Here is a 25,596-nt window from a genome sequence, read left to right as displayed (position 1 = left end):
TTTAGGGGCCCTGATCCTGATTCCGATTGTTCCGGAAATTTTAGGGTTTGTACAGAATCACTTGGGTCTCTCAATTAGGGTTTCCTATTGGTTAAATAAAATAATAATTTATGGTTTCGGGTGAGAGTTGTTACACCAAACGAAGAGGAGCATTTCTAATCCAAGAGTCCAACCAAAAATTAATTGTAGACCCATCACCCAAAATCCCCACGGAATAACTACCAAGAGTGTTACCGCTCCAAATCATTTTCTACCCTATTTTAACAATTTGCTTCCAACAACCGCTAACCGAAGGAGTGCATGGTGACAACGACCATGTTCTACTTGACCCGTGACAACTGAGCACCACTCTTTTCCATAAGCAATTACCACTTTGTTTAAAACGCCAAGCCCATTTAAGGAGGAGCGCATCATTGACATCTTCTAATTTAGCTACTCCTAAACCACCCGCCTTCTTAGGAGTAGTAATGATATCTCAAGCAACCTAATTAGATTTTTTCTCCTCACTACAACCCGCCCATAAAAATCGCCTCATGATAGCCTCCATACTCTCTATAACCGCCTTAGAGGCCTTATACAAAGAAAGATAATAGATATGCAAGTTCTCAAGAACCGATTTCACAAGAATCAAGCGACCACTAATAGATAATGTTTTGGCTTTCCATGAGGTTAGCCGATTCCTAATAACTTCAATAACCATATTCCAATTGCCAATTCTAGACATTTTGGCTCCCACTTTAATACCCAAATAAACGAAAGGAAAAGACCCTCGTTTGCAACCCAAAACTTCCATCATACTATCCATTTCCCCATCTTCCGTACCCACCCCAAATAAATTAGACTTATGAAGATTGATGCGTAAACCCGAGCATAAATAAAAGACTCTAAGGTGTTGTTTGTTTTTTCAGAGTTAAAATGTCTGCGGACCACATCTGCAAACATCTGCAGCTGAAGAGGTGGACCAAACCTCTGCAGTCTGCAAGGAGAAGACTGTTTGTTTTTTAACTTCTGCAAGCTGCTGAAATAAACTGAAATATAAATAAACTGATTTTATTTAACTTAAAAGAGTTTTTTAACATTCAAACATAAATGATAGTTATACAATACTGAAATAATATTCATAAAAAGACAATAACATTTTTTTAAATCATTGAATCCATGCTTTGCATATGAATTTACATGAAGTTTTAACTACATACAAGTTTCAAACAAACATCAAGTTTTAACCACATACAAGTTTCATCAGCTTTTCAAGTATTCTTATGACATGTTTCACTTCTCTCTGTATTCGTATCATCAAACTCAAGACTGAGATCTTGCAAAATCCTGCCAAGATAAAATAGTATCAAATGTTACAGGTTTGATAGAAAACAAAAACCATATTAATAGAAAAAAGTAGGCATTCTTTGAACATAACCTTCAACCGCACACTTTGTTGTATCGTCAGACGGCTTTAATCCGATTGAATCGTTCAGTGAAGGAACGTAAAATGCGTCTCTTTCAAGCACCTAAAAAGACATTAAATACATACAATGTCAAGTTTCAACCAGAACACGTTAACCCATCTTGCCACCTAGACGATACGAGACGTGAACACAACATAACCTCAAACATAATACAAATATTCAGTTTATTACCTTTTTTATATAACTTGTAACACCCCAAAAATATTTATTAGGTATAAGTTAAAATGTAATAATAAGAAGGTAGTGCTTAAAATAAATAAGTGATTGAAATGGAGGGACTAAAGATGCAATTGCCTAAAACTAAGTATAATAAAATGTTAAAAGATGAAAACCCACACACAGTACGTGTGTAGGGGTCTTATCGATCGAACAAAATCCAGGGGAAAACCCTAGCTTCACCAATACCACAAGGAAATCAGTAGAGATCTAAAGAAACTGAAAGCACAATCAAGAAATTTCAAGCTCTTAACTTGTTCATTGAAAGAGTAAGTTCTATTTTATGATTTAATAAATTTCAGGAAATGGGTTTTGATCAAATCTTGATTGCATGTCATGAAATTTATGAAATTAAGTTAAGATTATGATATAGGGTTAGAACAATGGCTGATTACTAGCAGTTTTGTATGTTTAATAGCCAAGACCCAATTGACAAAAAGTTACTAGGGGTAGAATGATCAAGTATTGTAATATGTGTGATTTGTTGATGAATAACCTTGTCTATGATGTATAAACACTAGATAAACTGATATAGGATAAAGCTTGGTTGATTGTTGTTGAATGATTAAAGGAACTAGCTTAAAAACATGTTTTAGTTGGATGGGTAAATGTCCCGAAAATGCGAAACCCGCCAAGTGTTTGATGAAATGCTTGAAAGAACAATTATGTGTAACTTGGAAAAATATGGAACGAAATTTGGGGTACTAAACGAACGAATGGATGTGTTGATATAGGCGTGAAGGAAGAAGGTTCGAGTACTAAGAAATCGGAAGGCTCACAGGATCGAGGTATGTTCCGTTGCATACAAAACCTTACTTAAATTTTGTTATTAATTATGATGAATAACTCTTATTATAATGAATATGGTGATTAGTAAGTGGAACCAAATCCCTTGCGGATTTAGTTATGCTAACGGAGGTTATGATAAGCTATGCAAATCGACCCGTTCGAGTTGAACAAGTCGAGTAAGAATAAGGCACCATCCGTGTAGAACGGGTGGTCATGAATGCAATAACAAAATGTATGAAGTTCAATCCGTCAAATGGATAGAACGAAAGATCTTTGTTGAAAGCAATTAACCCGATGTTACCGGGTCGTAAGTGGATGTCTGAATCTTATTATGAGAGTATATGCCATACCCATTTAATTAGGTTATCGAATGCTTAAGAGGAATGAAAGTACATAAACGAATGGAACTAGTATGATGGTATTATAAGCATAATGACTAACTTTTTTAAAGTTTTGTTGTTGAATGTAGGTAAATCCTCAATAAGGCGACTTGGAGAATTGGAGTGAGCACATGTTCATGATATGTTATACCAAGCTCTTCCGCTAGTTGCACTAATGTTTTGGGTCAAAATTTCTATTTTGTACAACTTGTTTGTGGACATACATTTTAACACTTGATGTCTAGGTTTTTAGTAGTGTCTTGTCGAACAAATTGTAGAATGGTAATTGTCTTACTTATGTTTATAACAGGGGTATATCCGTTTTACGGACATGTCATGCCCAATTTTTGTCAAAAATATGTATTAATGTTGTTATTTTGAAGTTTTTTAATTACCCTTGTAAGTAAATTTATAAAGACGAAAAGCGGTCCTAACAAGTTGGTATCATAGCCTAGGTTTGAGGGATTCGAGCAAGAGTAATTGTAACAACTGTCACTAAATTCAATAATTAGGACGATAATTAGTCAATAAGAAAACCCTAATTGAGACACCCAAGTAATTCTGCATTTGCCCTACAATTTTTAGAATAATCGGAATCAGGATCAGGGCCCCTAAAACTCAAGGGGGTTAAACCCTAGTAATAATTATCAACAGAAAACGGTTGTTAAAATTTGATTGGCCAAATCTAATAACTCAGCCAAGCTAGTCCCGAGCCTAGGCAGCCTATAATTAGACTGCTTAGCTTACGGACCGTAAGGGATCAGGCATACGGTCCGTAAGGGAGTCCCAAAAATCAGTATAAATAGCCGACCTTGGCACTTGAATTCTGTGTTTAAAACGACGTCTAAAGCTTCTGTGTACGTCGAGTTATTCGCTGTTCACTTCACAACACACACAAAATCACTAATTAGTGTAGTGAGGTGCTGCTACGATGCCGGGTATTAACTCGATCGCTGTTCAATTCTTTTCTTTCCATCAGCTTTTATTTTTGTAAATAATAGCTCGGGATTTTACTCTCTAAATCCCTAAACTCTGCCCGTTATTAGGGTAATAACTCTAATCACTGGTACGATACTTTATCCGATCGATTATAACTATCCAACGATTGTCTGAGTGCTGCTCAAATTGAGTTATACTTTGTTATTCATCATGATTTCGACTTGAATGTTTGAGTGTTGTCCGAACTCGGGCTATACTCTGTCATTCGTTGTGAATCCGATGAATTGTTAAGTATTGCACTTATAAATCGTCGTGAGGGTTTTATCTCGTGATTGTCGTTAAAGTTGTATTGAGTTAGTACACTAATATGTGTTCCATTGTGTCTAGAAATTAGAACTCGTAAGCAAGGAGCTGCTAGAGTACTTAGTAGCTAAGTAAATTTAATAAGTTAAATAAACTTAGCAGTTAAGTTAGCTGAGTAAATTAATTAATTTGTTAATTAAGTTTAGTATGATTAATTAATCAGTTAATCAATATTAAGCTAAGCAAGATTAATTAAGCTAAGTAAGTTATTTAGTTAAATGGATAAGCAAACTTAATAGTTAAGGAAACTTAATAGTTAAGGAAACTTAATAGTTAAGGAAACTTAATAGTTAAGGAAACTTAATACTTAAGAAAACTTAATGGTTAAGGAAACTTCCTAGCTAAGGAATAAATCTACCTATAAATAGGAAGCTTAGGATTCATTTTTCTTTGCTCATTTCTCTTCTTCTTTACTCTATACGTTGGTGTTCTAACCAATAATCACTGATGCGATGTTCTGTCCGATCGATTCAGGAACCATCTAACGAATGCCGAAGTATTGTGCTTTGTGAATTTCGCTAAACGGAATCCAAAGTACTATACTTTGTGAGTTCATTAAATGGATACCAAAGTACTGTCTGAATAAGACTATACTTTGTGAAATTCGTTAAGGTTCGAATCTCGTGACTACCGTTAAGGTTTGATTTAGGTTTTACACAAATACGTATTCCATTCTGTTAAACTATATGTTTAACTACCGAAAATACTTCCCAACTACACACTCACAATCAAACAAACTATTAAATCATCAGAAGATCCAGAATAATAAAGTGCATGCTTAATTATCGGAAGAAGTAGAATCAAGAAGCTTGTTAACTCAATCTTGCATGCTTATAAAGTGAGTCATTCCTCTTTTATAAACTCTTTTCTCACAGTTTGTGAGTCATTCTCTTTTTATCAAATTGTTTTACAAAACTCCAACTTATTTTAAAGTTATAGTTACAGTGATTAAGTCTATGTAATCACCAAGTTACAGCCGGTATGTGGGGTTTTGTATACATTACTTGTTTCCCGTCACACTTGGACAAACGGGTGGCCAAGGGGTGATCTGACCACAGTCACAGACACCATTGGACAAATGGGCTAGCCAATGGATGGTCGAGTGACAAATACTGTGGGTAGTTGGTTTGATATCAGAAACATTGTAATTCCCCTTAATACCGTGAATTATAACAAATCTGTTTTATATAAAACCTGAATGAACTCACTCAGTATTTCCCGCTGACAAAACCTTTTTAAAACGCGTTTCAGGTAATTACAGTATATTGGAGTAAGAATTGGATCCGACACCGAAGGCATCAAGAAGTGGCTTATTTTATTAATTAAATCAAATTAAGAAATATTGTTTTTATTAAAAGCTACCTTTGTAAAACATGGAATTTATTCCATCTATTTAAATAAAATCCGGTGTTTCTAAACTCTGATATTTTTCCTAACTCACGGTCCTGATGAAATTTCCGCTGCAATGTTTTTCAAAATAATCACCGGTACCACTGGACTGCTCACAACTTCCGATTCCGGCCAGGATGGGGTCGGGGGTCGTGACAGTAATAGTGCTTGAACTCAAACCGACAGCTCTTGCAAAAGTGTGCTCGCTCCGAGATCGCCAATGAGGTAAAACTTTAAGTTTTTGTTTAATACAAGTATGTATAGTGTGTTTACGATAAATATTTAAGTTAAGTATGTGAAATAGTAATAATGGGAGTTAAACATTGGGTTATATCAGATCTGGCGTCGCGCACAGTTGTGTCGTTAAGTGACACAGCTGTGTGGACCATTGATGCTTGTTGCTGAGATCAGGGTGTGTAGCAAGGCTGACACAGCTGTGTGACTTTGTACTCAGATAATCAACACAGATGTGTCTGGGCAAAATTTTTCAGCGATTCAGCAAAGGAAGGGTCGTCGCCGACGGGCTATGATGCCGTCGCCGATGCCCTCATGTTTGCCGACGGCTTAGCTAGCTGTCTACGGACGTTTGTGGGCGACACATACTTTCAGAGCCCGTCGCCGACGGGGTGTGTAGCCGTCGCCGACGGCCAACAGAAATCAAATCCGCTGAAACCTTTTGTTTTGTCTTGTTTTCGTATTTTGAGCTTCTAAGTTGTTCAAAGGTCTAAAGAATGCACGTGTAGGGTCTAAATAAGGCCTAGTAAGATATATGTTACCACGATTAGTGGGTAAGATAAACGGGCTTATAAAAGTTCGAAAGTAATGAGTCGAATGACACGAATGAATGATAAAAGCGAGTAAAAGTCTAGAATATAAGAATGTGAATGAAGTAAACTCGGACTAATGAACTATGATGTATTGAAGCTTGTAAATTATGATTTAAGTTCCCATACTTCTCAGAAATGCCCGTTTTATGTTCCTGTCAAGTTATAAGAAGATATAATAAGTTATGTAAAGTTATGTAGATCGTCGGCGATAAAGTAAAATTTATAAAAGTCGAATGTAATGTATGGAATGGCATGAAATGAATGACGAATGTATAAAGTGGAGTTGGAATTCGCATGGAAATTCGGATGAATGTATGCTTTGATAGAATTATGCATTAGAGGCTTGTACCTTGTACATGAATGGTGTGATGCTTATGTGAATTTAATGATTTGCTTTAGTATGATTAAGAGGCGAATATGTGCTAAATGTGAATCATACGAGCTAATTAGTAAAGGATATGTTGAAATTATGTTATATAGCTGTTTCGAATGAAATTTGCTAATTGTAGAATCATGGAGCATTAGCATGTGAAAATACGTGTATGTGAATGTATATGTATATTGTTTAGAGGATCACGTAAATTGTACATGTCGTAGAGTACGCGTATGAGATACGCAGGATATTATTATTATGACCTACCATATTTAGATGAATACATGTTCAAAGGTTTGAAGTGTGTAAACGAGACAGTTGACTTTCTGAAGGTCAACAGTATGGGGATATCATGAGATGCCCATTAGACACAATTGTTTAAGTAAAGAGTTAATGTGTTACGTACTAGATGAATTATGTGTTATGATGGATGATAGTTTAGTTGTATGGATTTGAAATGAGATAACTATTAATGAACGTCTCACTTATACGAAATTCTACTAACGAAAGTCGATTAACGTATAAATAGAAAGAAAGTGAACAATCGTATATATGCTCACATAAACTAATGATATTACGAAAGTACTGATATGTAAGGATGGGAATCCTGACAATTTACTTGAGCATGGATGGCAAAAAGGGTTAAGAGGAAGTAATAAAGTAAGCATGAACATGGACGCTAAAGAAAGGTGAATTTGCAATCACTTCGAATGTATTTACATAAAGATGTATGCGTGTTAGAATAATTGAAATTAAGTGGAACGTATAAATAAATGAGAACTTGGTAATGTTAATGAAAGGTATGGAAAGGATAATAGTTCAGATGTTAGCTAAAGGCGTTTTGTAAGTGTGTTCGAATTGAAAGTAAGAACAACCCGTACTACAATACTTATATACAAAAGTACTGGGTGGTGGTTGACCTTAAAAGGTTATATTGTAGAAGTCAGTGAATAATAATTACTTACAAATGCTAGAAGTATTACGTAAAAATACAACGTGTAAAATAGAATACTCATTAGTAAAAGACATGTTAGAGAACGTAGGTGAATTAACACCTAATACGGTGAACAAACAAATGGAAATGGTATATTAAGGGATGGTCATGTATTGACCGAAGCTCGAGAAAAAAAAAACATGAGAATCATCTCACTTATGTCCGGTCAATCTAGCAAAAAGGGGTCTAACGATTCTTAAAGGAACGGATCAATATAAGAAAGAAAGAAGGATAAGAATGGAATGTATGATATGTTTAGCATGTACGTATAGACTTCTGAAAGGTCAAACTGCGAAAGTTGGCAAGATAACCAATAAAAAAATGGAATGTATGATATGTTTAGCATGTACGTAAGAAAATTTTGAAGGAGACAATAGGCGAACAAACACCCTGTAGGACACAATTATGAAAGGTTATGTGCTAACTATTTATTTATAGATAAATATGATGGAATTCTCAGTGAGATGGTAGTATTGAAGCTAGTGGAAGGATGCCCACGAGTGGGAGCATATTTCATGAATGGGACCAATTTTGGTACGGAAGGTACATATAAAGAAGCGGATCGATTCGGCACACGGATAACCGACTTATACATTGAAAGTGAGGTTAGTAAAATGTTTAATTCTTAGTTAATGATTAAGAATCCGTAGATTTATTTGTAAGTGTGAACAAAATGAATGGTAGAATAATTATGGTATGCTATACAGTGATCGACCTGTAATGGTCAGCGTGAGAAGGTATGAATGTCATTAAGAGGGAGAATTAAATGCCTTAAATGAAAGTTTGAGCTGAATTGGTTAAACGCTAGTATGGTGCTCGTACACAACATACCTAGTTGTTATCATTAGTAGTTCATGCAAGGAGCTAATATTAAAGTGTGCGAAGGATTAAATTCAAGGCTAAACTCAAACTTGTAATTAGTTCAAGTGACGGTGGTAACCGTAGAATGATGCCTTATACTCGTATTAAGTATGAAAAAGTAATTAGGAAGTGGGAAGCTTTGTATTAGTACCACTAAATCATTAAATGTCTATAGTATACATATAATGTTATGCTAAGCCCTCATATGAGCAAGAAAGTAATTGGAGGAACGTTAGTAATGGGATGATGGGGTTGCTTATAATTACAATAATGAATTATGTCGTGCATGATTCGTGTGCGGAATAAAATAAACCGATTTATTTATATTAGTAAATGTATGAATATGTTACGCTTATTTAGAAAGATAGAAACAAGCCGTAAGCATAAGCTTGTACGACCAATAATATACATCGGAATAAATTCCAATGAACGAATCGCTAGTGATGATGTATGCTAGGAACTGGCATTATAAAGTGAAAACGACACTAATAAGAGCCCTGGATCAGATTCCGACTTATAGGTGATTATGAAAGTAATTTACTTGATTTAAGAACGGAGGGACAATGCGTACAAAGACGTTTATGCATGAATGAAACTCTTGCCAAGATCTCGAATGCATCTATGTTGTAGTAAGCATCGTGAATGAAAAGACGAAAAAGTAGGAGCAGAATTGGTCTAGTTGTTATGTGACCAGGTTTCGGGGATGAAACCTCTTTTAAGTGGGGGGTAGACTTGTAACACCCCAAAAATATTTATTAGGTATAAGTTAAAATGTAATAATAAGAAGGTAGTGCTTAAAATAAATAAGTGATTGAAATGGAGGGACTAAAGATGCAATTGCCTAAAACTAAGTATAATAAAATGTTAAAAGATAAAAACCCACACACACTATGTGTGTGGGGGTCTGATCGATCGAACAAAAGCCAGGGGAAAACCCTAGCTTCACCAATACCACAAGGAAATCAGTAGAGATCCAAAGAAATTGAAAGCACAATTAAGAAATTTCAAGCTCTTAACTTGTTCATTGAAAGAGTAAGTTCAATTTTATGATTTAATAAATTTCAGGAAATGGGTTTTGATCAAATCTTGATTGCATGTCATGAAATTTATGAAATTAAGTTAAGATTATGATATAGGGTTAGAACAATGGCTGATTACTAGCCATTTTGTATGTTTAATAGCCAAGACCCAATTGATAAAAAGTTACTAGGGGTAGAATGATCAAGTATTGTAATATGTGTGATTTGTTGATGAATAACCTTGTCTATGATGTATAAACACTAGATAAACTGATATAGGATAAAGCTTGGTTGATTGTTGTTGAATGATTAAAGGAACTAGCTTAAAAACATGTTTTAGTTAGATGTGTAAATGTCCCGAAAATGCGAAACCCGCCAAGTGTTTGATGAAATGCTTGAAAGAACAATTATGTGTAACTTGGAAAAATATGAAACGAAATTTGGGGTACTAAACGAACGAATGGATGTGTTGATATAGGCGTGAAGGAAGAAGGTTCGAGTATTAAGAAATCGGAAGGCTCACAGGATCGAGGTATGTTCCGTTGCATACAAAACCTTACTTAAATTTTGTTATTAATTATGATGAATAACTCTTATTATAATGAATATGGTGATTAGTAAGTGGATACCAAATCCCTTGCGGATTTGGTTATGCTAGCGGAGGTTATGATAACTTATCATAACCTCCGCTAGCATAACCAAATCCACAAGGGATTTGGTATCCACTTACTAATCACCATATTCATTATAATAAGAGTTATTCATCATAATTAATAACAAAATTTAAGTAAGGTTTTGTATGCAACGGAACATACCTCGATCCTGTGAGCCTTCCGATTTCTTAATACTCGAACCTTCTTCCTTCACGCCTATATCAACACATCCATTCGTTCGTTTAGTACCCCAAATTTCGTTTCATATTTTTCCAAGTTACACATAATTGTTCTTTCAAGCATTTCATCAAACACTTGGCGGGTTTCGCATTTTCGGGACATTTACACATCTAACTAAAACATGTTTTTAAGCTAGTTCCTTTAATCATTCAACAACAATCAACCAAGCTTTATCCTATATCAGTTTATCTAGTGTTTATACATCATAGACAAGGTTATTCATCAACAGATCACACATATTACAATACTTGATCATTCTACCCCTAGTAAGCTATGCAAATCGACCCGTTCGAGTTGAACAAGTCGAGTAAGAATAAGGCACCATCCGTCTAGAACGGGTGGTCATGAATGCAATAACAAAATGTATGAAGTTCAATCCGTCAAACGGATAGAACGAAAGATCTATGTTGAAAGCAATTAACCCGATGTTACCGGGTCGTAAGTGGATGCCTGAATCTCATTATGAGAGTATATGCCATACCCATTTAATTGGGTAATCGAGTGCTTAAGAGGAATGAAAGTACATAAACGAATGGAACTAGTATGATGATATTATAAGCATAATGACTAACTTTTTTAAAGTTTTGTTGTTGAATGTAGGTAAATCCTCAATTTAGGCGACTTGGAGAATTGGAGACCAAGCGCTTCCGCTAGTTGCACTAATGTTTTGGGTCATAATTTCTATTTTGTACAACTTGTTTGTGGACATACATTTTAACACTTGATGTCTAGGTTTTTAGTAGTGTCTTGTCGGACAAATTGTAGAATGGTAGTTGTCTTACTTATGTTTATAACAGGGGTATATCCGTTTTACGGACGGGTCATGCCCATTTTTTATCAAAAATATGTATTAATGTTGTTATTTTGAAGTCTTTTTATTACCCTTGTAAGTAAATTTATAAAGACGAAAAGCGGTCCTAACATAACTGACCACCCTTTCATCTCTAATTTTGCTTCCATCATGACATATAACATTAAACACTGTCGAAATCACAAAAATAGGACCAGATATTGACATACTGTAATCCGGGACCATATAGCACAAAGTTATTCAGATTCTTGTTTTACACATGAAGCTAACGTTAACAACATACCATCCATGAACCGTCCTCCATCCGATGAAATATACACTTTTTTGATAACGAGGTCCAAATCTGCAAGAACTTGCACAACTTCCAGTAGTATACCATGCTTATTAACACCGTAGACACAATCCATCCATCACTCAAAAACCTATAGCTTTGGTTGCTGCATGAAAGCATGAAACCCCTTCATCCTTCACATAATAATCCCCTCAATATTCAATCAAATCCCTATTTTCTTTCATCTTTTCACCACTATTTATACAAATTGATTCAGCAATCATTCAATCTTAAACAAAACCTCAGAACCTTCATCAATGGCCTCTGCCACCAACACGATTCTTTCATCCAATTTCTTTGGCTCAAGAATCTTGCTTTCAACCCCAACACCCAAAACCCACAAACCCTCAAGAACAAAGTTCATAATTCCCCAATCAATCTTAAACAAAAAACCCAATCCAAATGTTTCAAACTTTCAATCAAAGGCCACTTTAGCTGCTCTGTTATTGTCTTCAATTGCAACCCCACAAGCCCTAGCAGACACTGGTTTACCCCCACCCCACAAACCCCACTTCAAGCTAAGTTAGTTAAACAAAACCCATCAACAAATTCATCACCTTTTTTTCAATCCAATCGGCTGGAGGAGGAGGGCGACGAAGGTGGAGGAGGTGGCGGAGGTGCAGGACGGCGGAGGTGGAAGGGGTGGCGGAGGAGGTAAGGTGCTCTTGGAGGAGGAGATGGGTGCTAGGGTTCTGTTCTGAAAGAGGGAGAATTGGAGAAGAGGAATGAAGAGGTTAGGCCTTGTCTGTGCGAGGAAGTGGTGGGGAAGAGGTTTTTTAATGAAACCTCTTCCAAAAAAACAAACAGGCTGCAGACCTATACATCTGCGCGTGGTCTGCGTGGGGAAGACAAAAGAGGTTGTGAAGTACTTTTTCTAAAAAACAAACACCACCTAAGAAGTCTAGCCGTACTTTGAAGATTCTCTCGGGACCACTCACCCATAATAAGAGCATCATCCGCAAAGAAAAGGTGAGTAATATCCATACTGGTGGCCCCAACATGTTGTTAGGACTTTTATGGGGTTCTTAGTGTGGCTCTGAAGCCAAGGTTTTTACACTTTTCCAAATCCCAACGTGTCGTTAAGATCGTTGATCCATCTTACCGTTCGAACAAAAAAATCATGATTTTTCATTTCTTTTGTTTCGCTTTCTCTCATCTCTAATGTGCTTGCTTCATCATGATTTAAGCAAGGTTGGAGAACTCGCTAGTCGCTAGTCGGCCGGTGAGTTGGGGAGTAGAGACTACTCGGGATTACTCGTGATTAATCGGATCGGAAATTTTATATGTAAATTTTATTATTTTTATAAATATGTATATATATACTCACACATCCATATCAATATAATACTTAAAAAGGTACAAGTAGTTCAAAATACAAACTAAACTTACATATCAGTCATAACAAAACAAGTCTCAGTACTTAAAATTCAAACGTTAACAAATAGCTCAAATGTAATCGCCATCCCCTAGTGTTCAATGATTTCGACACCATCCGACTCGTATTCAATCTCCTCATCTACTTCATCCTCTTTCTCCGACTCAAATTCTTCGTCATATTAGGGTAAGAGATAAGGAAAATGGGCTAAAGTTGTAATCTTGGGCCTGTTTTGTAAGGATTTCAAATGGGCCGACTAGGGCGACTTGGGCCGACTAAGGCGGCTTGGACCGGCTTTGACGGACTAGCGATTTTTTGACTGATTAGTGAAAAATTACTCAGTAGGAGACCGACTAGCGACTAGTCGGCGATTAATGGCGATTTTTGCAACACTGGATTTAAGCGCGTTTTTGCTCCTTTTGCACACCAACACCTACAAAAATACTTAAACAACTAAGTATAATCTAAAAACCACTAAAAACAACTAACAAACTATACAAAACGATACAAACTAGATTTAAGCTCCCTCGCGTTGCGTCGGAGGCATAAAACTATGCCAAATAGCACTAATGGCACACCACCGTCAGCGACCACCAACACTGAGTCGATCCAGGACCCGTGCGTTGCGACGAAGTTGTCAAACGAAAAAAAAAATGTAAAACATTGAACCACACATGCATGTTGCGTCGTGTTAACTCGCATAATTTTGAACGAAACAAAAAAAAAACGTTAAACAACACATGCACGTCGCGTCGTCTTAACTCGCAAAATTTAGAACGAAACGTAAAACGAAAATTTGCGAAAGTTGAAAAGTAAAGGGACCAGAGTTGAAGGTAAAAGTATTGTGAGGTTAAATTGAAAATAATGAAACTTTTGAGTTAAAAGTGAAAAAAAAAAAACAATTTATATGGGTTAAAATTGCAAAATATAAAAAGCTTTTGGGTTAAAGTTAAAAAATCAATTTTTTTTTTTTTTGAAAACTCCCCAAAACATGAAGTATAACACCTTATGCACAAAATTGTACCTAATTTCTGGAATGTAAATGTAAATTACATAGGAAAACTAATATTGTTTTGCAACACATCAATGATATCACGTGCAGGGTTAGGATATAATAGGAAGTTTTTTTGGCTGGAAAGTAATCTTGACCATCAATTGATTTAATCAATGGCTAAGATTAAATGGGTGAAATTGAAGAGAAGAAAGAGGCGTGTGGGTTTGTGTAAGGGCATTGTAGTCAATCTAGGACAATAGTTTTTCTTTCCTCCAATTCCCCCCTCCCCCCCATTATTTAAACATTAATAACTTTTTCATACGACATTATTTTTTTTTTTTTATAAAAATCGCTCCAAAAAATGAGGGTTTTTATCTTTAAAACGAGTATACTATTGCTATATTTTCGAAAAAAAAAATTGAGGACCCATTTGCGTAAAACGCAATGGAAAAAAAACGTAGAAAATTATTTTTTTTTCTAAAACAAAATGCACCAAAAACACAACAAAATGTCTTATTTGTAAAACGCATTGGCTAGAAAACACAAAGAAATGTCTTATTTCTAAAACACAATAGCCTAAAAACACAAAAGAAAGTATACTTTCTAAAACGCAATGTACTGAAAACACTTCAAAAATGTGTTTTACCTAAAACGCAATGCACAAAAAACACAAAGAAATGTCTTATTTTCTAAAACGCAATAGACTGAAAACACATAAAATTGTGTTTTACCTAAAACGCAATGGACTAAAAACATTTTAGAAATGTGTTTTTCTAAAACGCAATGGCCAGAAAACACATAAAAATGTTTTATTTCTAAAACGTAATGGTCTAAAAATACAAAAGAAATTGTTCTCTCTAAAACGCGATGGACTGAAAACACATAAAAATGTATTCTGCCTAAAACGCAATGACTAAAAACACTTAAAAAATGTGTTTTTCTAAAACGCAATGGCCAGAAAACACATAAAAACGTCTTATTTCTAAAACTCAATGGCCTAAAAACACAAAAGAAAGTGTTCTCTCTAAAACACCTAACGAGGGTATGTTTTATCTGTGAATTGTCTGAACCAGGAGATCAAAAACTGTCTACGAAATGAGGCAATTTCCAAAAATGTCTTATTTCTACAACGTAATGGCCTAAAAACAGAAAAGAAAGTGTTCTCTCTAAAACGTAATGAACTAAAAACACATAAAAATGTGTTTTACTTAAAACGCAATGACTAAAAACACTTCATGTCTGAACCAGGAAGTAGGAGATAAAAAATTGTCTACGAAAATGAGGCAATTTCCTCAAAATTAAATTTCATGATGCAACTTGACCCCAGCCAGGGCCTCTGCCTCTTGGACCCCGCCAGGGGTTGCCGCCCCTTGGACCCTGCTCCCAGGGGCGCTGCCCCCGGACTCCTCCAAGATCGTAAAACGCGATGACTCAGTTCAAAAACCCATATCGTAAAAATGCAATTCACGAAATTCTTACATAGATCGAAGTCGATTTCTTCAACGATTGACGAAATTTGAATGATATAAACACTTATCAGCGATCGAATCGAACGGATCGAGTGATTCGCTTCAAAATCACAGGAAAAAATGAGACATTATATGAAGTTAAACTAGATTTGTTTTCAAAAAAGTTCAAGAACACGTTGATTGGGTGTTTGAATCATTGATTGATGACGAAAATCACACTGTAATGTAGTGATTATTGAGATAGAAAGTGAAGAAAAGGTTGAAGATGATGGGTTTTGAAGTTACTGGGGAGAAAAAGGAAGAAAAAAGGATACGCTTGACTAAAATACCCTTACTCTTTATTTTAAATTTTGGCTTCCTATCCTTACTAGCCAAAATAAACTTTCTATTTGATCCTCAAACTTATAAATAACCTTAAACTTTTGATTCCTCAAATAGTTCTAATTATAATGGAAATACCAATAATGACATTTTAGAACTAAAGAATGTCTTGGAACTCCATTGCTATAAGATCTACAATATAAATTACACCCGAAATTATAACGTTCTCTAAGATCAGATGGCCGAAGGAGGTGATTTGAAGGATAATATATTAAACTATATATTTGCATCCAGTTATTTTAGACTTTTAGTTCTATGGTTGATTTGAAAGATAATATATTAAAACTAGGTTAGATCCTGTATGAACACACGGTTTAACAAATAAAAATACTTCGAATTTGTTCAAATTTAATCATAATTAAATGAGGCTACAAACTCATTGAGACCCTTAAAATGAGCACCATATGGTATATGGTTATAGACTTATTAGTGGTCATATATAATGACGGACTGGAAACACCACATGTATCAACTAATCATAAAGTAGCAATGTAGTTCATGTTGGTAATTGTGTGTATAGAATAGAATAGAATGAGTAAGTTAGATACTATATTTTTTTTAAGTTTATTTGAAAGGCAAATTGATGACATATCATTAAATACCAATAGCTCTTAGCAAGTTGCTAAAAGCCACCAAAATATAATATAAGGAAAACACAAAAAGTAACTGCAGAACCATCCCTACGAGAACAAAAACTACATGTGACCTAAAAATATAATCTTCCACACCAGCATTCAATTTCTGCCATGTGATACTCCTTTGTTGGATCTGCCTATGATCCACCGGAACGAATTCTCTTTTAAGAAATATGCGCAGTGCGCACCAACTGAATGACCCATCAAATCAAAATCACAATAAACCATTTTTTGAGCCCAAGATGATTTTATCAAACTGGGTAAGTGTAAAAATAAATATACCTGTTTGGATCACCGGAGTATTCAGTAAGGAGACAAACGATATGCCTCGTGAAGCATCCAAGTTTCACTTAAGCCACTAACACTTTCTAGTAGATTATCAAAAAAAGTGATAGAAAAGCAATCATGGACTAAAAAAGAATGAATTATTGATAAAGAAACATAAATACTTAAAGAAAACACGTATTGCTAATATAATTGTTTAAATCAAACCATCTGGCCTGGCTTAAAATGATGATAATACCCTTCCAATGCAAAAAATGGTCTGACCAGAGTATCATACGCATTGGACACACGAGCAGCTTCCTTCAATTTTAACCATGGACGCATCGAGTCAACCCAAAAGGATGTTTTCTTGAATGGTTATCGCAAAGAATGTTGGCTCTTGGCTAACCAACCCAATTTGTTGTCTTAACCATTTCAATTTAACGCTCTGTTCCCGAGTTAACTTAACGAGGGATAAGAAAAGAAAGTAAAAGTGAGAAAGGAAAGGACGAGAAAGGAAAAAAAAGATGTCTTTCCCACCATTTCCTCCCAAATCTGAAGGAAAGAAAAACTAAAGAATTTAGCTTAGTTTTCCTTTAATTTCCTTTCTATTCCTTCCTTAAATGAAACTCGGGAACACGGCATTTTTTATTTTACTTTCTTTTCCTTCCTTAAATGAAACTCTGGAACACAAAATATTTTTACTTTCTTTTTGTTTCTTTTCCTTCCTTCCATTAGTAAACTCTGGAACACAGTGTAAGTTCCTTAATGTCATGCTCATGCCCATCAACCATTACTTGTCCTGCAAAATCTAACACACAGCTATGAATTTCCCGAACAAAAGAAAGTCTCGATATACTTCCCAAATAATGTGACAAAAACAATATTCTCAGAAAAATACAAAAGACCCATAGGCAAACATGGTATTTTTAGAGTATGAAAAGGAAGTTGTACATATGCATGTTGGTTGAAGTGAGTTAATGAAGGGTCATTTGTCACTTACATGATATAGCATCATAAGCCTTTTCGGTGAGGGAACAGAGCCCATGTAAATATTTGAAACTTCAAACTAAGCAATAGAGCCCCCCAACTGAAAGCTAACATGCCGTTTAAAAAAGTAAAATTTACTCAAAATCTTTTCATGGAAGGACGTCAAATAAGAAGCTGCAAATTTGCCCAGTTCAAAAAGGTTTAAACATAGACTCATTGGCCAATTTGCAGAATTAAAAGGACGTGGACCACAAAGATATGAATGTCGTAACTGTTCGAACAGACTTTCATCATTAGTTCATCTTATGCGCAAATTCCACGTGTAAATCATATCAAGTATAATCATAATCGACTACCTTGATGGAATTGATGCTTGATACTGACGCCGGAGCAACAACCACTTCCTAGCATAACTGGCTGACTTCTCGATCCTGACTGCCATGACAACTTCTTGTCATCGTTCCTAGGGCCGGCAATTTTACACGAATACACGACACGAACCTACACGAAGTTAACAGGTATCGTGTATGGCCTTAACAAGTATCGTGTACCAAACAGGTAGACACGATATTACCTGTTAATTTTCGTGTATAAACAGGTTAAATACCTGTTTACCTGTTAATACCCGTTAGTACACGATAAGAAATTAAATTAAAAAAAACTCATCAGCCATGTGCTTATGGGTTCCTTAATTCCTTTTTATTTCATTCCTCCTTCAATTCAAAAAAAATAAAACCCTAAACTCCCTCTGTAACTCTCAGATAGCATGTCGTGTTCGTGTTTTTGTTCGTGTTAACAGGTAGGTATTAACAGGTAATTTTCGTGTATAACAGTCGAATAGTCATGTTAACAGGTATTAACAGGTAATTTTCGTGTATATCGTGTCGTGCTCGTGTTCGTGTTTGAAAAAAAGGACACGATAAGTTATCGTGTCGTGTTCGTGTATCGGATTTCGTGTATCGTGTCTTATCATGTCGTGTCTTATCGTGTACGGGTATACACGATATGCCAGCCCTAATCGTTCCATCACTGCCAACTCTTTTCGATAGACACTAAAACTAAATATAAGAGACATTAAATATTGAAGACAGGGTTTTTAACGACATATTGAAAAATAGGTATAAATAATAATTATAAGCTGTAAAAGAATTAAAAAAAAAAACTTAGATTAACATATTATATTAACAGTTTATACATGTCGATAACCAAAATAAAAAAACAATCTTAGATTCTGAGAAATAATCATTCGAACTGAGAAAACCCTAATAACATTAAAAGCACAAAAAAAACATGACAATAGAACAAAAAACCCGAACAAATTCATGTCTTAGAATAAGAGATCTGTTAGGGTTTTCTTTATTCGTATTCTCTTTATGTTTGTGTTGTTATTTAATCGCTCTGTTACTGTAAAAATGAAGATTCAGTTAGGGATTGTTACCTGTTCAATGTTGAACCGAATGAAATCATGAAGACTTTGGTCAACTAAGTGTCGCCAAACTGCCCTTATACTCCGGAGTAATCACCGGAGATGAAGGAGTAGCAGAGAGGAATCGCAAATTGAAGAGGTTAACGACATGCGACCGGCTTAGATTAGGGTTTTGTGAAGGAAAGATGGAAAGGGGAAGATAAATACGACGGGTGGAGGTGGAGAAAGTAGGGTTTTGGATAATAGTTTTGTGAGTAAATTACAAGTTTTTTGCTTTATGTTTACACCAAATTGCAAGCGCTATCATTTAGCGCAAAAGTTGATAAATTTTGTCCTTTATGTTTCAAAATCTTGCAAGGTTTGTCCTTTGAGCCTAACACAATCAGATTTTTTTGGTTAAAATGGACATGTGCCTTGCACATGAGGGCGTACTTGTCTTTTCACCTTTTCAAGGGTTATTGTATAAATAACTTATTATTGAGGGATTAATTTATATATTAAAAATAATTCTCTCTCTCTCTCTCTGTCTCACAACTCCCTCCCTGCTTCTCTTTATACCTGCAACAACCCTCCATGGCTATCCACACCATCACTGCAACCACCACTCTTCCTTATCTACCGCCACCACTCACTAGGCCCCTCCGGTTCACCAGCAACCACCTTCACAAACCACCACTGCCACAACCGCCACCACGGGCAACCACCTGCCACCACCTGAACTCTCCCCTTCCTATCGCCGGAACCACCACCGACTATGTAAATCTCCGGCGGTGCATTCACCGACGTCACGGCACTCTTCTATCCATCTCCGACGCCTCCTTCCTTCGCTAGGTCCCCTGACTTCGGCATCTCCACACCTTTTTCGACTCTAAACCCCTCCTCGGCTTTCTTAAAGTAATTCATTACATTTTTATTTTTCATTCATGTACCTTTTTCAACTCTTTGAAATTCATATCAAGTAATGTAAACCAACTGTTAGCATATAGTTTCTTTCAACTATTAGATTAGGTGTCTGCAATTCGGTGACCTAAATTGAAGCTCATTTATTTCAGTTTTAGATTCTATAGCTCAAACTATAGTTTCGATGCATATTTTTATAGTTTATGGATCTAAATATTGATGCAAATTGTTTAATATATGCTAAGAGGTAGTATTTTAGGTTAATCACTTAATATGCGTAGCTGATTTTCTTATGTTCATTTAGTACAATGATCTTGAATCTTGATAATTATTTCTTGTCAATGTTATCAACTGTTTGAGAACGTAATTACAGGGCTCTTGAATCTTGTTCTTGGTTAGCGGTTACAATTAATAAGTTATCTGTAACAACTCTCATTAAAATCAATAATTAGAATGATGATTAGTCAATAAGAAAACCCTAATTGAGACACCCAAGTAATTCCGCACTAACCCTAAAATTTTCGAAACAATCGGAATCAGGATCAGGGCCCCTAAAACTCAGGGGGGTAAAACCTAGTTGATAATTATCTAATTAAATTGCTGTCACAATTGAAATTCGCTTTTTAGATGATTCATGCAAGCTAGTCCCGTTTCCAGCTAGCCTAGGTATATAGACTGCACCCTTTACGGACCGTAAAGGTGTCACACCCGCTCGTAGCGGAAGCGCGAGGTGTGATCTGTATGGTTTTCATTGCATAAATATCGATGTACATGAACAAACTATATGAATAAAACATACTCCATTGCCATTACATAAGTTTTTCAAAAGATTACAACATAAGTTTAGTGTGTCGGTTACAAACCATTAACATAAAAGTAAAGTGTTATTGTTTCATACATTAACATGAAATAAACTACTAAGGTTTAAACCATCATATTTCCGCAAAGAGGCGGAATATAACAGTTAAACCCTCCAAAAGATGGCATGGAGTTCTGGTACTTGTTATCTTGACTGAGAATCCCAACATGGTCCTTTAATTCCCTGAAATACATGTTAAGTTTGGAAAACATCAACAAAAGTTGGCGAATTCATGCAGTTTAGTTGTAAAAGATGTATTTAAAATGTAAGTTGTAGTATGTAAAGCGTCAATGAAATCGTTGATCATTAATGTTTTGCAAGGACATTAATATGTGTGACGAAAAAGGAAGCAATCCAACCCTAGACGATTTTATGCCGATTCCTATCGACTGGGACACAAAAGCACTCTTCCGTATGGGTCCACGACCAAGAGTGGGGCTCGCCAAAACCCATTAGATCTAACCACTTGTACCTAGGTCCAAACTGGATTAATGGTGCTTAGATGTATAACCCTAATTCGCACATGATCTAAGGTGTTTCATTCCCTAACTTTAACATACGTTGAACATGTATTTTCCCCGATAGTTGTAAAGTTGTAAAACATTTAAATGAATAGGGGACATGAACTCACAGTATCGCGTCCTGTGAATAGATGAAAATAAGATCTCACGTGCGGTCGTCCTGAATAGCTTTGCGACCTACAAATGTCCTTATTTTTGTTAGACACTTCGGTCTTTGTAAGTAACTTGAGTACAAGTCTTGTGTCTTATTTGTGTGTAAGACTTGTATGTCTATACTGTTCATTGAACGGTGTATTTAGATGAATGAGTTGTTAATCTGTTATATATATATATATATTTCACCAAATATATACATATATGTCATCTTGTATCATGTGAGTTGTATAGTCGGATTTAGTCCTCTTAATCTCGTGTCTTATATGTATCAATTGTATGATTGTGTTTACAATAATGGTATCATTGGGCCGAGCCCATGTTTTCATGTTTTTGGGCCCCAAATAGTGTTGGGCCTAAATAGTGTTGGGCCTCAAATAGTGTTGGGCCTCAAATAGTGTTGGGCTTGAATAGTGTTGGGCCTCAAATAGTGTTGGGCTTAAATAGTGTTGGGCTTGAATAGTGTTGGGCTTGAATAGTGTTGGGCTCGAATAGTGTTGGGCTTAAATAGTGTTGGGCCTTGGCCCATATGTTTGGTATTGGGCTTGGCCCATGTGTTTTTGATATTGGGCTTAGCCCATGCCTTTATGTTAAGCCCATTAAGTATAATAAGCCCATTTGTTATAAAATAGCCCACTAGTATAATAAGCCTTTCATTTTTATAAAAACCTTTTTATAAAAATTTACTAAGTACATTTGTTAGTAAATAAAAACATACTAGTTTTTGTAAGTTTATAAACATCCGAAAATTTGTTATCGATAGCATATTTATATTTCGTGTCGAAAGATCGTCTAAACATCGTAGTAACTCTTCGGATTGGCAATTCACTTATGTAGTCGTCCGTCGTTCATTTTGACCATAAATGGTGTCCGATTATTTGAATCGTCCGTAACTCGTTTTAAGGCGTAAATATGTGAAGTCTTGTAAGACTTTAGTCGAAATGTTTATTGTGTTCATTTGTATCATTGTATTCAAGTTCCTAGTTATAATACATATAACTAATACAAACATATAACACATAGCCCTTAAGTTGTTAAGTTAACTAAATATATATTTTCTCAAAAATATATATTTATATCAAACTTTGATTTTATAAAAACTATTCTTAAAAATCTTTTAATCTAATAAAGATTTTGTCAAAACTAATAGTTTTTATAACTTATGATTTTTAAGAAAACTTAGCCATATTTTATTAGAAATATGGACTTTGCAATGTTTTAAAAAAAAACATCTTTTCTTATAAAATCACCACCAATCTTCTCATATTTTTCTTAATAAAAACATAAGAGATTTATAACATAACTTATCAAGATGAACTCATAATCATGTAGGGTTTTGGTACGATCTTTACATATGTTTACTAGTCCAAAAATCACATTTTACTTCTAGTTTTAACAAGCTTTTTATAAAAACCCATCTTGTATGTTTTATTTTTATAACTTGTAAAAGCATTATTTTTAGTTAACCACTTTATATACTTTAACAAAAAACAAAGATCATGATCATCCATCTAATCTTTCATGTTTAACAAAACCCTTAAACACTTTCATGAACACTTGTTAGATTATGTTTTTAAACATCATCTAACAAGTTATTTGTATGCTAACCATCAAAACTAGATCAAATATGCAAGTAATCATCAATAAATCACAACATAAACACACTTTTATATTATGATTATTATTTTGCTTCTTTATATTTTCATCTTATTTTGTATTGTTGTTTTAGTTATAAGTTGTTCTTTAACAATAAATACATAAACAAGTATGAAAATAAAGGATTTAGAAGGCTCACTTCTAGCTCTTGGCTAGGGATGATCTAGGTGAAAATGAAGAGCAAAGAATATGAAGATTTGATGGTTGAAAGCCCTTAGATGGATGGAAATGCTTGCTTCTACTTGTGGTTGTCTTAGATCCTCCTAAGTTCCATGAAAATGCATCTTGATCATCATGAAAGTGGCTTGAAAATGAAGATGGGGGAAGGGTGTTCTTGACCGAAAATGGGGTATGTTTGGGAGCTTTTGGTGTTGTGAAAATGGAAGGGTGAAATGCATGAATGAAAAGCTTAGGAATGAAGTAACTAGTTACTAGTAATGATCATAATTCACCACTTGCATCCACTTGCAAGACTTTAGTAACCATCTAGGATATTTGTGGTAACAAGTAAAAAAAAATGGGTCCCACAAAGGGGTGTTGCAACCGTGAATGGGGGGGGGGTTCCCTTTGCTTTTCCTTCTTGAATTACTTAGTAAAAATGTTAGAGTTCTTAGTTAGATGTTTTAGGTAGTTTATAAGTATAAGTGTTTAAGTGTTTAAAGGGTGTTAGATGATCATTACTAGACCATAATGATCCAACTAACACTAGATGATCATTAAAAAAAAGATTTGACATTGTTCGGATAATTGTTTCGATTTGTTTCGGTTAGATGTTATTTGAACGCTAAGTTGCGAAACTTGTGTGAATTGATGTAGTTATTGGCTCGGATGATACCCAAATGTATCCTCTCATGAATTATATGTCAAATAATATTTTTACATGTCGTAAAAATATTAGAAAGCTGATTTTCAGCAGAATTTCTGCGGAAAAGTGTTGAAATCATCGCTTTTAGTGCTTTTCGGGCAATTTTTAGTGTTATCGGCCTTCGGAAAGGATTTAAATCAAACTCTTGTATTCCTAGTTAGGGTTTAATATATATATAAGATGTTGGACTTTCGTCTAAGTCCTAAAGATGTCGTTTAGATGATTTATGCGGATTCTGCTTTTTCGTCAGAATACTAGTTTATTAGGTGCTTTTCTAGTAGTTTCGATGCATTGTTTAAACTGTTCCAAATGTACTTAATAAAAATGAGTCATATGCATCCTAAGTAAGTATTCCTTGAGTATTCTATGTGTATGTCACGAAACAAGCAGTTCGGATATTCAAAATGAATAAAAATGTAGCTAAAAATATAGCTAAAATGAGTATTTTAAGTGTGAAAAGTTACCGTAAAGTGGCAGTTGTCACATTCTCCCCTTGTTATTGAGAATTTCGTCCCGAAATTCTAGCTTTGTTATTCTTTTCAGGAGTCTTCGGAAATAGGTGGGGATATTTTGCCTTCATTTGGTCTTCACGTTCCCAAGTATACTCGGGCCCGTGACGAGAGTTCCAACGAACCTTTACTAACTTGATACGACTTCTCCGTGTTTTATTGACCTTCCAGTCCGTGACCTCAACAGGTTCCTCCGTGAATTGGAGTTTGTCGTCAATGTGAATTTCATCCGTAGGAATGGTAACGGTTACTTGTATCGGACTCTTTTTAAGATTCGACACATGAAACGTGTGGTGTACACTGCTAAGTTCATCTGGTAACTTCAACTTGTAAGCAACAGTGCCAATCTTCTCTAAGATTTCAAATGGTCCAATGTAACGCGGGTTAAGCTTTCCACGTTTACCGAACCTCGCTACGCCTTTCCAAGGTGAGACTTTCAACAAAACTTTCTCTCCAACCTCGAAAGATGTTTGTTTTCGTTTTCCATCTGCGTAAAGCTTTTGTCGATCGCGAGCCGCCTTGATACGGTCTCGTATCTGAAAAATTTTATCAGTAGTATCTTGGACTAGTTCCGGACCGATTAATTGACTATCGCCTGATTCCGCCCAACATAGCGGAGAGCGACACTTTCGACCATATAGGGCTTCAAACGGTGCAGCTCGTATACTTGTATGGTAGCTGTTATTGTAGGAAAACTCAACTAGAGGTAGATGATTATCCCAATTGCCGCCTAAATCCATAACACATGCACGAAGCATATCTTCGAGTGTTTGGATAGTCCGTTCGCTCTGGCCGTCAGTTTGTGGATGAAAGGCCGTACTTAGATTCAATTGAGATCCAAAGGCCTGTTGAAATGATTTCCATATTCTTGAAACAAAACGACCGTCTCGGTCCGAAATGATTGAAATAGGCACTCCATGACGAGCCACTATTTCTTTGAGATAGATT

At 35.4% G+C, this 25,596-nt stretch overlaps 1 long non-coding RNA gene across 4 annotated transcripts; it reads right to left on the bottom strand.

Annotated features, from left to right (window-relative positions):
- Window positions 1-16,464: 16,464 nt before the first annotated feature.
- LOC110886697 lies at window positions 16,465-19,444 on the bottom strand. Of its 4 annotated transcripts, none has more exons than XR_004876007.1 (3): window positions 19,198-19,444; window positions 18,116-18,333; window positions 16,465-17,580 (listed from the first exon to the last, which is right to left on the bottom strand). It is a non-coding gene; the product is annotated as an uncharacterized LOC110886697 (long non-coding RNA). The 4 variants fall into 4 exon arrangements; XR_004876006.1 differs by having other exon boundaries at window positions 18,116-18,260; XR_002562923.2 differs by lacking the exon at window positions 18,116-18,333 and having other exon boundaries at window positions 16,465-16,696; window positions 16,788-17,580; window positions 19,198-19,440.
- Between the last annotated feature and the right edge of the window lie 6,152 nt (window positions 19,445-25,596).

The sequence above is a fragment of the Helianthus annuus genome, chromosome 13 (assembly GCF_002127325.2).
Source record: "Helianthus annuus cultivar XRQ/B chromosome 13, HanXRQr2.0-SUNRISE, whole genome shotgun sequence".
NCBI classification, from domain to species: domain Eukaryota; kingdom Viridiplantae; phylum Streptophyta; class Magnoliopsida; order Asterales; family Asteraceae; genus Helianthus; species Helianthus annuus.
Note: the sequence above shows the minus strand (reverse complement) of the source record. Positions and strands in the feature narration are given on the sequence as shown.